The following is an 18,216-nucleotide window of genomic DNA, read 5'->3' as shown; positions in this document are numbered from 1 at the left end:
AACAAATATACAGACAATCTCAGAATCTGATTATAGTCAATTCACAAAGGTGACGTGTGGGCAGGCTCGAGGATAGAAGACGTCTGTCCTGAGAAGAGCCAGAACCACACGATTTCCACCGTCACAGAACCCGGTGAATACTGGAGCCGCCAAGTCCCGAATTCCCAGGTGATCACCGTCCCCGACTGTCGGATCTGATACTGCTGGCGAGGAGCACAAACAGTGAGATGTGGGTGTGTGCACACCCAGCAACAAAAACAGTCAGAAGGTGGAAAGTCACCTCCACCTCTAATCACACACATGTGCAGCTCCTGTTAAAGCACTTATCTGGAAGGAGTGAGATGCGAAGACGTCGGCACTCTCATAAACCACCAATCAGCTGACAAGGCTCCACAGGAAAACGGCTGCAAACAGATCACACGTAAGTCACAGTTCTGACACAGCAGAGAATATTACCTTCACAGGTAGATGATATCTCGGCAATCAGGTGGAGATGACGTCCGGTCTTTATGGAGTGAGATGATGCAGAGCAGATGGGTGACAGCTGTCACTCATTATCTCTTGACAGCTGTCCCGGTTGTGTCCGTGGCGGCAGCGCCCTCTCGTGCCTGAAGCCCGCACTTCAGGCAGGGCGCCCTCTGGTGGTGGGCCAGCAGTACCTCCTCTTCTGGCGGCCCACACAATAGGACCCCCCCCCTCATCGGGCGCCTCCTGGCGCCCGACCAGGCTTGTCCGGGTGACGGCGGTAGAAATCGGCCAGGAGGGCCGGATCCAGGATGAAGCTCCTCTTCACCCAGGAGCGTTCTTCGGGTCCATACCCCTCCCAGTCCACCAAATACTGGAACCCCCGGCCCATCCGACGGATGTCCAGGAGCCGGCGCACTGTCCAAGCCGGCTCCCCATCGATGATCCGGGCAGGAGGCGGTGCCGGTCTGGGAGCACAAAGGGGCGAGGTGTGGTGAGGTTTGATCCCTGACACATGAAAGACTGGGTGGATCCGCAGTGAAGCTGGGAGTTGGAGCTTCACTGCGGCAGGACTGAGGATTTTGAGGATTCTGTATGGTCCAATATGCCTGTCCTTGAGTTTCGGGGAGTCCACCTGGAGGGGGATGTCCTTCGTGGATAGCCACACCTCCTGCCCGGGCCGGTAAGCAGGGGCCAGGGATCGCCGGCGGTCCGCATGGGTCTTCGCCCTCGTCCGGGCTTTCAACAAGGCAGAACGGGCGGAGCGCCACACCCGACGGCACTTCCGCAGGTGGGCCTGGACTGAGGGCACACCGACCTCTCCCTCCACCACGGGAAACAATGGGGGCTGATACCCCAAACACACCTCAAATGGGGAGAGGCCGGTGGCAGAGGACACCTGGCTGTTATGCGCATTCTCGATCCAGGCCAGATGTTCACTCCAGGCCGTCGGGTGTACGGACGTCACACAGCGCAGGGCTTGCTCCAATTCCTGATTGGCCCGTTCTGCCTGTCCATTGGTCTGCGGGTGATACCTGGACGAGAGGCTCACAGTGGCCCCCAGTTCCCGGCAGAAGCTCCTCCAGACGTGTGAGGAGAACTGGGGACCATGATCAGAGACGATATCGGTAGGTATCCCATGCAGACGGACGACGTGGTGGACCAGGAGGTCTGCTGTCTCCTGGGCTGTTGGGAGCTTCGGGAGGGCCACGAAGTGGGCCGCCTTGGAGAATCGGTCCACTATCGTGAAGATGGTGGTGTTGCCCTGGGACGGCGGGAGGCCCGTGACGAAATCCAGGCCGATATGGGACCAGGGGCGATGCGGCACAGGAAGCGGCTGGAGAAGTTCTTGGGACCTTTTGTGGTCTGCCTTGCCCCTGGCACAGGTGGTGCAGGCCTGGATGTACTCCCAGACGTCGGCCTCCATAGACGCCCACCAGAAGCGCTGCCGGACAACTGCCACAGTCCTTCGCACCCCTGGATGACAGGAGAGCTTGGAACCGTGACAGAAGTGCAAGACTTCAGCTCTGGCCTCTGGTGGGACGTACAGATGATTCTTCGGACCAGTTCCGGGGTCCGGGCTCCATGCCAGGGCCTGAAGGGGACTTTTGGAGAGGTCAGGGCTGTCAGGGGGCTAACTACCTGACTGTAGCCCTTAATGAACCTCCTGTAGAAATTTGCAAAGCCGAGGAACTGTTGCAGCTTCCTACAGCTTGTTGGTTGGGGCCAGTCTCTCACCGCTACAACCTTAGCCGGATCAGGGGCGACGGAGTTGGAGGAGAAGATGAACCCCAGGAAGGACAAAGAGGTGCGGTGAAACTCACACTTCTCGCCCTTCACAAACAGCCGGTTCTCCAACAACCGCTGCAGGACCTGACGTACATGTCGGACATGGGTCTCAGGATCCGGAGAAAAGATGAGTATATCGTCTAGATATACGAAGATGAATCGGTGCAGGAAGTCCCGCAAGACGTCGTTAACCAAGGCTTGGAACGTCGCGGGGGCATTGGTGAGGCCAAACGGCATGACCAGGTACTCAAAGTGACCTAACGGGGTGTTAAATGCCGTCTTCCATTCGTCTCCCTTCCGGATCCGAACCAGGTGATACGCATTCCTAAGATCCAGCTTAGTAAAGATTTTGGCTCCATGCAGGGGGGTGAACACGGAATCTAACAACGGCAACGGGTATCGGTTGCGAACAGTGATTTCATTCAGCCCCCTGTAATCAATGCATGGACGGAGTCCGCCATCTTTCTTGCCCACAAAAAAGAAACCTGCACCCATCGGGGAGGTGGAGTTCCGGATCAGCCCGGCAGCTAATGAGTCCCGGATGTAGGTCTCCATTGATTCACGCTCAGGTCGTGAGAGGTTGTACAGCCTGCTGGACGGGAACTCAACGCCTGGAATCAGATCAGTGGCACAATCGTACGGACGGTGCGGGGGAAGGGCGAGTGCCAGATCCTTGCTGAAGACATCAGCAAGATTATGGTACTCAACCGGCACCGCCGTCAGATTGGGAGGGACTTTGACCTCCTCCTTAGCATGTAAACCGGGAGGAACCGAGGATCCTAAACACGCCCGATGGCAGGTTTCGCTCCACTGAACCACCACCCCAGACGGCCAATCAATCCGGGGATTGTGTTTCAACATCCACGGGAAGCCCAAAATCACGCGGGAGGTAGAAGGAGTCACAAAAAACTCGATCTCCTCCCGATGATTCCCAGACACCACCAGAGTTACAGGTTGTGTCTTGTGCATGACTAAAGGGAGAAGGGTGCCATCTAGTGCCCGCACCTGCAATGGCGAAGGAAGCACCACCAGAGGGAGCCCTACCTCCCTTGCCCATCTGCTGTCTAGCAGATTCCCTTCTGACCCCGTGTCCACCAGTGCTGGAGCTTGAAGGGTTAAATCCCCACTCAGGATTGTAACTGGGAGTCGTGTGGCAATATGTGTGTGTCCCACATGAATGTTATGACCCCCCCTTAGCCCAGTCTCTAAGGGCGGGTGTTGTCGTTTTGGCCGTTTGGGGCAGTTTTTCTGTATGTGCTCTTTTGAGCTGCAGAGAAAACACTCCCCGCGGACCAGCCTCCTCATTCTGTCAGTTGTTCTCATTTTGGCACTGTGCGTCTCCCTAGCAACGTCAGCAGGGGGAGCTGTTGCCCCACGGAGCGCTGCGGCTGTGGGGCGTGGGGAGGGCGGAACCTTTTTGAACCCGGAAGGGAGAGGGACGGCGCGTGCCCGGCCACGTCCTTCGCCTCGCTCCCGACGGCGTTCCTCCAACCGACTGTCTAACCGTATAACGAGATCAATAAGCCCGTCTAAATCCCGCGGTTCTTCCTTAGCTACCAGGTGCTCCTTCAGGACCGACGACAGTCCATTTATGAAGGCGGCGCGGAGCGCAACGTTATTCCAGCCGGACCTCGCAGCCGTGATGCGGAAGTCGACTGCATATTCGGCTGCGCTGCGGCGCCCCTGTCGCATGGACAGCAGCACTGTTGAAGCGGTCTCTCCTCTGTTAGGGTGATCAAAAACAGTTCTGAGCTCCCTCACAAACCCAGTATAAGAGGCAAGGAGCCGTGAACTTTGTTCCCAAAGCGCTGTTGCCCAAGCGCGTGCCTCAACTCGAAGCAAATTAATCACATAAGCCACCTTGCTGGCATCAGATGCGTACATCAGGGGACGTTGTGCAAAGACGAGCGAACACTGCATAAGAAAGTCCGTGCACGTCTCCACACAACCTCCGTACGGCTCTGGGGGGCTTATGTATGCTTCAGGGGATGGTGGGGGGGGGTAGTTGAACGACCAGTGGAACGTCTGTATTCGGCACCGGGTCGGCAGGAGGAGGAGCTGCAGCAGCGTCCTGAGCGCGCGCTTCCACCTGTACGGTGACAGCCTCCATCCTGCGATTGAGGATGATGTGCTGCTCGGTCATCAGGTCCATCCGAGCGGTAAAGGCGGTGAGGATGTGCTACAACCCACCAATCACGCCTCCAGCCGACGCCGGTGCACCCTGCTCTTCCATTGGCTGTCCAGCAGATGGTTGACGCCCCTCGGGATCCATGACAGTGGCCGAGATATCCTGTTGGGGAAAGTGTAGTGACACGGACCCACAACAGGGGGCGCAAATGAACGGTCAATAGATGAGCCAAAAGGTAACAATTTAATGTTGTGAATGTGCACAACGAATATACAGACAATCTCAGAATCTGATTATAGTCAATTCACAAAGGTGACGTGTGGGCAGGCTCGAGGATAGAAGACGTCTGTCCTGAGAAGAGCCGGAACCACACGATTTCCAACGCCACAGAACCCGGTGAATACTGGAGCCGCCAAGTCCCGAATTCCCAGGTGATCACCGTCCCCGACTGTCGGATCTGGTACTGCTGGCGAGGAGCCCTTTATGTATGTAGATGAAGCTGGATTGTCCAAATCTGCTTTTGCATACCTAAAGCGACTCTGTTTGTGGCGTGTACACAGAAAAGGCTTCCTCTGCATTACAGCATCATGCAGCATCTCTTTGTGCAAATTGTGCTGTATAGTTGGACGATACACAGAGACACTATCTGCAGCAAGATCATGTTGTAGGTCTTTGGAGGAGGTCTGTGGGTTGACTATGACTGTTGTCACCATCCTTCACTTCAGCTTATTTGAGATTTTTCTTGGCATGCCACTTTGGAACTTAACTAGTTCTGTGCCTGTGGCCATTTCCGCACTATGTTCCTCACAGTTTAAACTAGCAGCTGAAATCTCTGAGATAGCTTTTTGTATCCTTCCCCTAGACCATGATGTTGAACAATCTTTGTTTTCAGGTCATTTGAGAGTGGTTTGGAGGCTCCCATGTTGCCACTCATTAGAAGATATGCAAAGAGGAGAAACATTTGCAAATGGCCACCTTAAACATCCTTTCTCATGATTGGATTCACCTGGTAAGGAGGTCAAGGGTCAATGAGCTTAGCAAACCAATTTTGTTTTCCAACAATTAGTGCTAAATATATTCAAATCAATAAAATGACAAGGGTGCCCAAATTTATGCACCTGCCTAATTTTGTTTAAATAATTATTGCACACTTTCTGTAAATACTAGAAACTTCATTTCACTTCTCAAATATCAGTGTGTTCGCCTGCTATATGATATATTTAACTGAAATTTCTGATCCAGACAACCAATGATTTATAAATCATAAATTTATAAATCATATAAATCATCAGGGGTGCCCAAACTTTTACATACCACTGTATATCACATATATATCACATACCATACCATCTTTATTGATAAAGCACTCACTCACTGCGGTCAAAAGCCAATGAAAAAAGATAAGTTTTAAGACATAATCTCAAAGTGGCCAATGAAGGTGCCTCTCTTACATCCAAAGGCAAACTGTTCCACAATTTAGGTGCAACAACAGAAAAGGTCCTGTCCCCTCTGAGCTTCCTTTTAAATTTCAGCACCTCCAGGAAAAGCTGGTCAGCTGACCTGAGAGACCGACACAGTATATAAGGGTGACAAAGCCCAGAGAGGTGCAACGGGGCTAAGTCATGAAAAGACTTAAAAACAAACACAGGAATTTTAAAATGAACCCTAATTTATACAGGTTACCAATGAAGAGAGGCCAAGACAGGGGTAATTATGTGCTCTTTCCTTTGAGTTCCTGTCAAAGGTCACGCAGCAGCATTCTGAACCAGCTGTAAACAAGCAGTAACTGACTGACTCTCACATAAAGTGAGTTTCAGTCTTCCAAGCGAGATGAAATAAAAGCATGGATCAGTGTCTCTAAATGCTGCCTTGAAAGAAAAGGTTTCACTTCAGCCAAATGCCTTAAATGATAAATGGATTTTCCAACAGTTGCAAATTGGCTGTCCACTTTAAAATCGCTATCCACCTTAAACCTAAATTAAAGGTTTATTACACTACCACTCGGCAGCTAAAGGATGATTAAACTACCATGCCACAACTAAAAGTTTATTCCACTACCATTCTGCATTGTGAAATGGTCTACTGAGAGATCATAGTAGGAAGCTGAGTTTGATTGAGGAATTTAAGAATATACTCAAGGTTCACATGTTCTTGATCGCTAAGACTCACAAAGGGTGTGTTAATTTGTGTTTGAAAATTTAGTAATATTTCTTATCATTTCTATGTATTGTACATTATTGTTTTGTGTTTGTATCTTTTATTTCTTGTTCAGTGAAGCACTCAGCACTAGTCAAGTGAATTATTCAAGAAAAAGGACACATCCAGGTTGGACAAACTCATGAGGTGGGCTGGCTCCATGCTTGGCACAAAGCTGGACTCTCTGGTGATGGTGGTAGAGAAGAGAACACTGGACAAACTGGAGGATATTATGGACAATGCCAGTCACCCTCCTTTACTAACCTACATTAACAGACTTGGCTATAACCTGCTCCGAGCCCACTTTGGACAACAGAGGGCCTAAGAGGACCACTGGAATCGAGAAGTGGCTAGGCAGGAACAGGAATTTTAAGAACTACAAAAACAGTTCAGCTTGTTCAAGAGGGAGTTTCAAATTCAAACTACTCCCACAGTGCGGCCTACGCCACCACCAGAGCCTGTTGAAACAGCTTCATCACTTCACAGCCAATCAGGTGACCCTTTCTTTGCAAAAGTTTCCCATGTACCTAAATTACAAAAATTGAGTGAAGAGGATGATATTGAACATTTTCTTGGTACTTTTGAACGCATTGCTTATGCCTGTAGATGGCCAAGAATAGACTGGGCTTTCCAACAGGCAAAGCTAGAAGTGCATTTGTGCATATGGATGTTGATTTGTCTATGAATTATGACCAAGTGAAACTAGTAGTTTTACATAAGTATGACATTAACAGTGAAACCTATAGGCAAAGCTTCACTTCGCTTCAAGTGGAGCCCGAAGAAACTCCAAAGACCTCTACATAAGGCTGAAGGAACTGTATGGTAAATGGGTGCAGCCCAAAGGTAAAACAGTTGAACAAATCAATGAAATAATCATTCTTGAACAGTTTCTGAGAATGTTGTCGCCAGAACTTCAGGTGTGGATAAAGGAACATGATCCAAGGACTACAGAGGAGGCTGCTTCATTGGCTGACGTGTTTGTGGCTGCTTGGAGGAAAAACTCATTGTGGACTTACCAAAGCTGGAAAAAGGATGATCGCAACCAACCTCCGGTCCAAGTTTCAAGTGTGGGTAAGTCCCCTGTAAAGGGAAAGTTTAAGAACCCACAGGCTTCAAAATTTCAAGGGAAAAAGCCCATTTGTTAATTGTGTGGACAGGAGGGTCACACCAAACCAATGTGCCCTCAAAATCCTGTCAAATTGTCCCAGATGTGTTTTGTGCCCAGGGAAGAAATCCACAAGGTTGGGGCAATGTGGCCTTTAAAGGAGACATCTGTGGAGCTTAATGGTCAATCACTGAAGGCACTGATTGATACAGGGAGTACACGGACATTGGTTCAGCGCAGTTATGTGCCTTCTCAGTCTGTCTGTACCAGTGAGACCATTTTGATCCGCTGTGTCCATGGTGATGAAAGGAAATATACAACAGCAGATGTCTATGTGACTGTAAAAGAACAAACTTACCTGTTCAATGTTGGTGTAGCTGACAACTTATCATTTATTCAATCCTGTAATCCTTGGCAGTGACCTACCGGTGCTAACTGACCTGTTACAGTCTCCCCAGTGTAATATGGCATTAACCCAGGCCCAGGCAAAGCAGTCTGAGGAAACACTTCAGAGCTTAAGTACCTTGGCATTCTACAATGTGGAATTTTCTTCAGAGAAGAAAAAGGAGCGGAAATCCAAATGGCAGTGGAGGAGAGAGAAATTCCAAGGGATGGTGGTAATGCCTCCTGATTCTTCAGAGCCTGAGGTACTTGAAGATTTTAAAATCCTTGGTAATATATTAGACCTGCAGCATCAGGATCCAAGTCTATCAAAGCACTTCGGAGAGCCTAAAGGCAATGCTTTTTTGTCTGCAAAATGACATCCTGTACTGAAAAACTGGGTCTAGTAAACAGCTTGTGGTTCCCAAAGTAGTAAGACCAACTGTTTTGAAGTTGGCCAATTCTATTCCCTGGGCTGGCCACCTGGGGAAGCACAAGACCATGGCCCACATAACACGCTGTTTCTATTGGCCTGGCTTGTGTAAAGATGTTGCTCAGTTTTGCAGGAGCTGTCCAGAGTGCCAGATTACATCAGCCAGACTCCCCAACAAAGCTCCCCTCCAGCCTCTCCCAGTTGTGAGTACACCATTTCAGCACCTTGGCTTGGACATAGTGGGACCTGTGGAGCAAAGTAAGGCAAGTAACCAGTTCATGCTGGTAATTACAGATTATGCAACTAGATATCCAGAGGTTTTTCCCTTGAAAGCTGTAAAAGCAAAGAATGTCGCGTTCTGCTTAGTGCAGTTTTTTTTTTTTTTTTTTTCTCCAGAGTCGGTTTTCCTCAAGAGATACTTACAGACCAGGACACAAATTTTATGTCCAAACTGCTCAAAGATGTGTATCAATTGATTGTAATTAAAGGACTGAGAACTACACCTTACCATCCTCAGACAGATGGACTCTGTGAACGATTTAATCAAGCACTTAAACAGATGTTACGGAAATTTGTGAATGAAACTGGCTCTGACTGGGACCAATGGCTCCCACATATTCTGTTTGCTTACAGAGAAGTTCCCCAAGCCTCTACTGGGATTTCCACTTTTGAGCTCTTATTTGGTCATGAAGTGAGGGGGCCCCTGACAGTGTGAAAGGAGCTGTGGGAGGGGGGACAAAATTACAAAGAGCCTGTGAATGTTGTGTCCTATGTGCTCCAGATGAGGGAGAAGTTGCAAAAGATGACTGGTCTCACCCAGGAGCACATGAAGACATCCCAATGCAAACAAAACGTTTGGTATGACTCGGTGGCCCGAGAGAGAGGGTTCCAGCTTGGACAGAAAGTGCTTGTTATGTTGCCTTCTGAGGATAGCAAGCAGCTGGCAAAGTGGCAAGGGCCTTACGAGGTAATTGGAAAACTGGGACCAACCACATATAAAGTCTCTATTCCAGGTCAAAGCCACGAGTTCTTCACGTAAACCTATTGAAGGAGTGGGTCTCCCGGGACAAAGAGACCATCTGTCTAGAAAACAGCAGGTGGAGGTGAGGGATATGTGTTCAATGGGAATATTCCAGGAGAATCCAGGTTATACCAGTGTAATAACACATGACATTGTCTTAAAAGAAGAGGCTGTTCCAAAGCGAACGAGCTATCATATACCTGAAAGACGTCTGGAACCACTTAAAAAGGAAACTGAGCTCATGCTTTCACTTGGCATCATTGAGGTGTCACAGAGCGCGTGGTGCAATCCAATAGTACTCATCCCAAAAAAAGATGGCACAGTTAGGTTTTGCATTGATTTCCGCTATCTCAATTCAATGTCAAAGTTTGATTCATATCTAACTCCTCTTATCAATGATCTGATTGAGAAATTGGGTAAAGCAGAGTACCTTACCATTATTGACCTTTCCAAAGGCTATTGGCAGGTGCCTCTTTCCGCCAGGTCCAGAGAGCTGACGGCCTTCAGAACCCCATGGGGCCTTTACCACTTTAGAGTGATGCCGTTTCGACTTCATGGTGCTCCTACCACGTTCCAGTGCCTAATGGATAAGGTACTCAATGGTATCTCACATTTTGCCTCTGCATATCTGGATGATATCATTGTTTACAGTAATTGCTGGGATGAACACCTGCAACATCTAAAGGTGGTATTTGAGTGTCTCCAGAATGCAGGATTGATAGTGAATCCAGCCAAGTGTGGTATCGCAAAGAGGGAGACTGAGTACCTGGGGTTTGGCATTGGAGGAGGATTGGTGAAGCCACAAGTCCAAAAAGTTGAGGCAATCCAGTCCTGTCCCCTCCCACAGACAAGAAAACAGCTCAAATCCTTTTTGGGCATGTTATGTTGGTACCAGAGATTCTGTTGTGTGGGCCGCTGAAGAGGAGGTACTGCTGGCCCACCACCACCAGAGGGCGCCCTGCTTGGAGTGCGGGCTCCAAGCACGAGATGGCGCCAGACCCAGAGGAAGTGACAGCTGTCACTCATCACACCAGCTGTCACTCATCTACACCAGTACTTAAGCCGGACTGCAACTCCACCTCCCCGCCGAGAAATCGACTACCGAGAGGTAATTTCTCTGCTGACTCATATCGTTGAGTAATTTCTGAACTTCTGTTGCAGCCGGTATCCTGTGGTGTTCGCCCTTATCTGGGGAATTGGCGTGTGGCGTGACGACAACGACTGCGCCAGAGATAAGTGGTTAAACAAAGAGCTGCACGAGTGTGTGATTCGGAGGTGGAGGTCCTCCTCCTGACTGTGTACAGACTGTAGACCACTGAGTGTAAGGGCTTACACTCATTCATCTTGTCTCTGCTTTTTGCCAGCAGTACCAGGTTCGACAGCCGAAGACAGAGGTCACCTGGGGACTCGGGACTTGGCGGCTCCGGTGTTCTTCAGGCCGTCGGGGTCTTCTATCTTCGAGCCTGCCCACACGTCACCTGGTGTTAATTGACTTTGCAATTTCTGTATATTTAGTTGTGTATTGTCACAACATTAAATTGTTACCTTTTGGCTTACTCATTGTCCGTTCATTTGCGCCCCCTGTTGTGGGTCCGTGCTGCGACACCTTCCCAACAGGATTTCTCGGCCAATCGTCATGGATTCCGAGGGGCGTCAGCTCGAGCGTGAACGGCCAATGGAAGAGCCGGGGGCGCAGGCGTCAGCGGGAGGCGTGTTGAGTGAGCTGCAGCAGATCTTAACCGCCTTCACGGCTCGGTTGGATTTAGTGACCGAGCAGAATGTCCTCCTTAATCGGAGAGTGGAGGCTCTCGCCGCCAGGGTGGAAGCGCACGATCAGGGCGCTGCTGCAGCTCCTCCTCTGGCTGGTCCTGGGCCTGAATCAGACGTACCACTGGTCGTTCAACGAACCCCCCACCGTCCCCTGAAGCATACATAAGCCCTCCGGAACCGTACGGGGGCTGTGTCGAGACGTGCGCGGACTTCCTCATGCAGTGTTCGCTCGTTTTTTCACAGCGCCCTGTCATGTACGCATCAGACGCTAGCCGGGTAGCTTATGTTATTAATCTGCTTCGCACGCGCATGGGCTATGGCGCTTTGGGAGCAGAACTCACGGCTCCTAACGTCTTATACTGGGTTTGTACGGGAGTTCAAACAAGTGTTTGATCATCCCAACAGAGGCGAGACCACTTCAAACGTGCTGCTGTCGATGAGACAGGGGCGCCGTAGCGCAGCCGAGTATGCAGTCGACTTCCGCATCGCGGCAGCGAGGTCCGGCTGGAATAACGTTGCGCTCCGTGCCGCCTTTATAAGTGGGCTGTCCCCGGTCCTTAAGGAGCACCTACTGGCTAAGGAGGAACCGCGGGATTTTGACGGGCTTGTCGATTTGGTTATACGCTTAGACAACCGCTTGAATGAGCATCGTCGGGAGCAGGCCGGGGGGCGTGACCGGGCACGAGCCGTCCCTCCCCCTTCCGGTTCCGACAAGGTGACGTCGTCCCCACGCTTCACTGCCAGAGAGCCCCGTGTGGCTACAGCTCCCCCTGCTGAGGAGGCTATGGACACGAGCAGGGCCAAAGTAAGATCAAATGTCAGACAAAGGAGACTGGCCCGCGGGGAGTGTTTTGTCTGCGGCTCTTGTGAGCACATGCAGAGGGACTGCCCTGAACGGTCAAACTACAACGCCCGTCCTTAGAAACTGGGCTAAGGGTGGGCCATAACACACACGCGGAAAGACCCGCAGATCGGCACGAATCCCAGTAACAATCCTTTGTGAGGAGTTAACCCTTCACGCCCCAGCACTGATAGACACGGGGTCAGAAGGGAATCTGCTGGACAGCAGATGGGCAAAGGAAGTAGGGCTCCCTCTGGTGGCTCTGCCGGCACCAGTGCAGGTGCGAGCACTAGATGGCACCCTGCTTCCATTAATCACACATCAGACACAACCAGTGACCTTGGTTGTGTCTGGGAATCACAGGGAGGAGATAGTGTTCCATGTAACACCATCTACCTCCCGAGTGATCTTGGGTTTTCCATGGATGGTGAAGCACAATCCCCGGGTCGATTGGCCGTCCGGGGCTGTGACGCAGTGGAGCGAAACCTGCCACCGGGAGTGTTTAGGATCCTCGGTTCCCCCCGGCACTACAGCTAATGAGGAGGTCAGAGTCCCCCTCAATCTATCGGCGGTGCCTAAGGAGTACCATGGTCTTGCTGACGTTTTCAGCAAAGATCTGGCGCTCACTCTTCCTCCGCACCGACCGTATGATTGTGCCATCGATTTAGTCCCGGGCGTTGAGTACCCGTCCAGTAGGTTGTACAACCTCTCACGTCCGGAACGCGAATCAATGGAGACCTACATCCGGGACTCCTTAGCTGCTGGGCTGATCCGGAACTCCACCTCCCCGATGGGTGCTGGTTTCTTTTTTGTGGGCAAGAAGGACGGCGGACTCCGTCCATGCATTGATTACAGAGGGCTGAACGAGATCACGGTTCGCAACCGATACCCGTTACCTCTGTTGGATTCAGTGTTCACGCCCCTGCATGGAGCCCAAATCTTTACGAAATTGGATCTTAGAAACGCGTACCACCTGGTTCGGATCCGGAAGGGAGACGAATGGAAGATGGCATTCAACACCCCGTTAGGTCATTTCAAGTACCTGGTCATGCCGTTCGGCCTCACTAACGCCCCCGCGACGTTCCAAGCTTTGGTAAATGATGTCTTGCGGGACTTCCTGCATCGGTTCGTCTTCGTATATCTGGACGATATACTCATCTTTTCCCCGGACCCTGAGACCCATGTCCAGCATGTACGTCAGGTCCTACAGCGGTTGTTGGAGAACCGGCTGTTTGTGAAGGGCGAGAAGTGCGAGTTCCACCGCACTTCTTTGTCCTTTCTGGGGTTCATCATCTCCTCCAACTCCGTCGCCCCTGATCCGGCTAAGGTTGCGGCGGTGAGAGATTGGCCCCAACCAACAAGCCGCAGGAAACTACAGCAGTTCCTCGGCTTTGCAAATTTTTACAGGAGGTTCATCAAAGGTTACAGTCAGGTAGTTAGCCCCCTGACTGCCCTGACCTCCACCAAGGTCCCCTTCACCTGGTCGGATCGGTGCGAAGCCACGTTCCAGGAGTTGAAACGCCGGTTCTCGACTGCACCAGTTCTGGTACAGCCTGATCCTGATCGCCAGTACATAGTAGAAGTGGACGCCTCTGACTCAGGGATAGGAGCCGTGCTGTCCCAGAGCGTAGAGGCTGATAAAGTTCTCCATCCTTGTGCCTTTTATTCCCGCAGGTTGACCCCAGCTGAACGGAACTATGACGTTGGCAACCGGGAACTTCTTGCGGTGAAGGAGGCTCTTGAAGAGTGGAGACACCTGCTGGAGGGGGCGTCGTTGCCCTTCACGGTTTTCACTGACCATCGGAACCTGGAGTACATCCGGACCGCCAAGCGGCTGAACCCCAGGCAAGCCCGCTGGTCTCTGTTCTTCGGCGCTTTGACTTCCGGATTTCATATCGCCCCGGGACCAAGAACCAAAAATCAGATGCATTGTCCCGGGTGCACGAAGAAGAAGCCAAAGCGGGGCTGTCGAACCCCACTGAGACCATCATCCCCGAGTCCACTGTCATGGCCACCCTTACCTGGGACGTGGAGAAGACCGTCCGGGAGGCCCTGACCAGGAGCCCGGACCCGGGGACTGACCCCAAGGACAGACTGTACGTCCCACCAGAGGCAAGAGCTGCCGTATTGGACTTCTGTCACAGGTCCAAGCTCTCCTGTCATCCCGGAGTGCGTAGGACCGTGGCAGTAGTCCAGCAGCGCTTCTGGTGGGCGTCCCTGGAAACCGACGTCCGGGACTACATCCAGGCCTGTACCATCTGCGCCAGGGGCAAGGCAGACCATCGGAGGACGACGGGCCTCCTCCAACCCCTGCCAGTGCCTCATCGCCCCTGGTCTCACATCGGCCTGGATTTCATCACGGGCCTCCCGCCGTCCCAGGGCAACACCGTAATCCTCACGATAGTGGACCGGTTCTCCAAGGCGGCCCACTTCGTGGCCCTCCCGAAGCTCCTGACGGCCCAGGAGACAGCAGACCTCCTGGTCCATCACGTCTTGCGGCTGCATGGGATACCTTCGGACATCGTCTCAGATCGTGGTCCCCAGTTCTCTTCACAGGTGTGGAAGAGTTTCTGCAAGGACCTGGGGGCCACCGTGAGTCTCTCGTCCGGGTACCACCCCCAGACCAACGGCCAGGCAGAGCGGGCCAACCAGGAGTTGGAGCAGGCCCTTCGGTGTGTCACCTCCGCACATCCGGCGGCCTGGAGTCACCATCTGGCCTGGATCGAGTATGCCCACAACAGCCAAGTTTCGTCTGCTACCGGCCTCTCCCCTTTTGAGGTGTGTTTGGGGTACCAGCCCCCATTGTTCCCGCTGGTGGAGGGAGAGGTCGGTGTGCCCTCGGTCCAGGCCCACCTCAGGAGATGTCGCCGGGTGTGGCGGACCGCCCGCTCTGCCCTGTTGAAGGCCCGGACGAGGGCCAAGTCCCATGCGGACCGCCGACGGTCCCCGGCCCCCACGTACCAGCCCGGGCAGGAGGTGTGGCTGTCAACAAAGGATATCCCCCTCTGTGTGGACTCAACCAAGTTGAAGGACAGATACATCGGACCATTCCCTATCCTCAAGATCATCAACCCGGCCGCAGTGAAGCTCCGTCTCCCGGCTTCGCTGCGGATCCACCCTGTCTTCCATGTGTCCCGTCTCAAACTGCACCACACCTCGCCCCTCTGTACACCTGGACCCACGCCGCCTCCTGCCCGGCTCATCGACGGGGAACCTGCTTGGACGGTCCGCAGGCTCCTGGACGTCCGTCGTAAGGGCCGGGGGTTCCAATATCTGGTGGACTGGGAGGGGTATGGACCTGAAGAACGCTCCTGGGTGAAGAGGAGCTTCATCCTGGACCCGGCCCTCCTGGCCGATTTCTACAGACGTCACCCGGACAAGCCCGTTGAGGGGGGGGTCCTGTTGTGTGGGCCGCTGAAGAGGAGGTACTGCTGGCCCACCACCACCAGAGGGCGCCCTGCTTGGAGTGCGAGCTCCAAGCACGAGAGGGCGCCAGACCCAGAGGAAGTGACAGCTGTCACTCATCACACCAGCTGTCACTCATCTACACCAGTACTTAAGCCGGACTGCAACTCCACCTCCCCGCCGAGAAATCGACTACCGAGAGGTAATTTCTCTGCTGACTCATATCGTTGAGTAATTTCTGAACTTCTGTTGCAGCCGGTATCCTGTGGTGTTCGCCCTTATCTGGGGAATTGGCGTGTGGCGTGACGACGACGACTGCGCCACAGATAAGTGGTTAAACAAAGAGCTGCACGAGTGTGTGATTCGGAGGTGGAGGTCCTCCTCCTGACTGTGTACAGACTGTAGACCACTGAGTGTAAGGGCTTACACTCATTCATCTTGTCTCTGCTTTTTGCCAGCAGTACCAGGTTCGACAGCCGAACACAGAGGTCACCTGGGGACTCGGGACTTGGCGGCTCCGGTGTTCTTCAGGCCGTTGGTGGTGGAGGCCGTGTGGGACGCGGCCTCTCTCTCGTCGGGGTCTTCTATCTTCGAGCCTGCCCACACGTCACCTGGTGTGAATTGACTTTGCAATTTCTGTATATTTAGTTGTGTATTGTCACAACATTAAATTGTTACCTTTTGGCTTACTCATTGTCCGTTCATTTGCGCCCCCTGTTGTGGGTCCGTGCTACGACACCTTCCCAACAGATTCATTCCCAATTAATTTGCCAGAGCCTCTCTGCTTACAGACATGACTCGCCTTCGGGGCCCAAACCTACTGCTGTGGTAGGGGAAGCTAAGGAAGCATTCAGGGACATTCAGCAGGCCCTAAGCAGAGATCCTGTGCTCCACTGCATTGACTTCCACCAGGAGTTTGTCCTGCAAACTGGTGCTTCAGATAAAGGTCATGGTGCGGTGTTGCTTCAGGGGCCCTCAAATGACCGCCATCCAATTGCCTTCATTAGCCGCAAACTCTTTCCAAGAGAAACTCACTATTCCACCATAGAGAAGGAATGTTTGGCAATCAAATGGGCCCTTGATTCACTCAGCTACTACCTCCTGGGAAGACAGTTTGTGCTAGAAACGGACCGCAAGGCACTCAAATGGTTCGAGAGGATGAAAGACACAAATAGTAAAACAACCCGCTGGTACCTGGCAATGCAACCCTACAGGTTTGAGGTTCATCACATCCCTGGCAAGCAGAATGTGACTGCTGAGTACTTGTCCCGCTGTACCAGCGAGCTTTCAGAAGAGAGGGAGTGTGTGGTGGACCCCCCTGCCACCACCATACAGTCTTAGTCCTTTTTTCATTAATTTCATTATTACATTATTACATTACATTACATTATTACATTATATATTATTATTACATTATTACATTATATATATATATATATATATATATATATATATATATATATATATATATATATATATATAACAAGTGTAAGTACAATTCAGACAAATATTAACTAAAGTGTGCACCCAATAGAAACAACTTACACTTGTTTTCTCTGTTTGAGGAGCTGCTTGGGGAAAAGGATGGCTGAAGGGGCTGGCAGCCATTTTATAACGCTGGAGGCCTACCAAGTCAAAATGGACTGGTGGGGGGGGAAACTTCAGTTTAATTTTGGTTAATTTAGATATTTAATTTGCTTTACCTCACTTTTGTAATCACTTTTGAGTTTATGTTAAGTTAAAGTTATTTTGTTTTGTTTTGGATTTTTACCTTTGTTGTTAAATTAGTAGTTTTGTTTCATTTTGTTTGATATATCCCCTTTTGAGTTAAGGTTTGGTTACTCCACCCCTTTTTAAGCAGCTTCTGTTAATTATCATGAGTTCAATTTTTGTTGAGTTTATGTATTATTCAGTTGGGCCCAAATCTTGGTTATTTTGATTTTTACAATGGTTTGTTAACTTTTGTTGGATTTATTAACATTGGAAACTTTTTTACACCTTTGTTGTCCATGTCTATGTTTGGTCCACTACAGCAGTGATTCTCAACCGGGGTGCCGCGGCACCCTAGGGTGCCGTGATCGATCGTCAGGGGCGCCGTGGGCAATTATCAAATATCACCATTATCGGGTGTAATGTGCTGTAATAGTGTGGCAGATGGTGTAATGCTCTTTTATTCCAGTAGATGGCAGCAAAGCACGCAGTAGCGCTGAGCCGTGTGCCGACAAGGAGGCGTGATCGCCATTTTAATTCCGGGCAAGTTAGTGATTTGTGTGCATATAAGTTCACTTAGTCTCATCAAGAAACAGGTGGAATACACCGGAAAGCTGCGCATGTTGGCAAAGTCACAAACGGAGGAACAAGGGAGACAATATTTCCTTCCATAAGTAACTGGTTTTGGTTATTGTTGTCACTTTGACCGTGATATTTGGATGATAAACAGCTGTATGTCTCCTGCCGTATCTGTGTCGCCTGATGACATGGATCATTAATTTCACTCATGTCTAGTTGATATTTTCCACTGCTAGACCAATGTGTAGTTAAAATTCTTGTTGTTAGTGACTAAAAATTGTTCGACAAGAATGGGGAGTTTTTTTTTTTTTTTTGCACCTTAAAATAATGAGATTAATGACCCGCGCTGTGCTGCCACACACACACAGAGATGTGCACACACACACCGCTGACT

The 18,216-nt window shown here is 51.0% G+C and overlaps 1 protein-coding gene and 1 long non-coding RNA gene across 2 annotated transcripts in view; one reads left to right on the top strand and one right to left on the bottom strand.

Moving 5' to 3' along the window:
- Positions 1-18,216, bottom strand: part of si:cabz01090165.1 (uncharacterized protein LOC100333421 homolog) — a 950,945-nt gene that overhangs the window by 454,853 nt on the left and 477,876 nt on the right. The gene's annotated exons all lie outside the window — the stretch shown is intronic.
- LOC117509388 overlaps positions 1-18,216 on the top strand; it is a 149,296-nt gene that overhangs the window by 62,282 nt on the left and 68,798 nt on the right. Inside the window, exon 2 of the long non-coding RNA XR_004560396.1 lies at positions 954-963. This is a non-coding gene — a long non-coding RNA (uncharacterized LOC117509388). The remainder of the gene's footprint in view (positions 1-953; positions 964-18,216) is intronic.

The sequence above is a fragment of the Thalassophryne amazonica genome, chromosome 4, assembly GCF_902500255.1.
Source record: "Thalassophryne amazonica chromosome 4, fThaAma1.1, whole genome shotgun sequence".
NCBI classification, from domain to species: domain Eukaryota; kingdom Metazoa; phylum Chordata; class Actinopteri; order Batrachoidiformes; family Batrachoididae; genus Thalassophryne; species Thalassophryne amazonica.
This window is presented reverse-complemented; position numbering and strand designations above follow the sequence as displayed.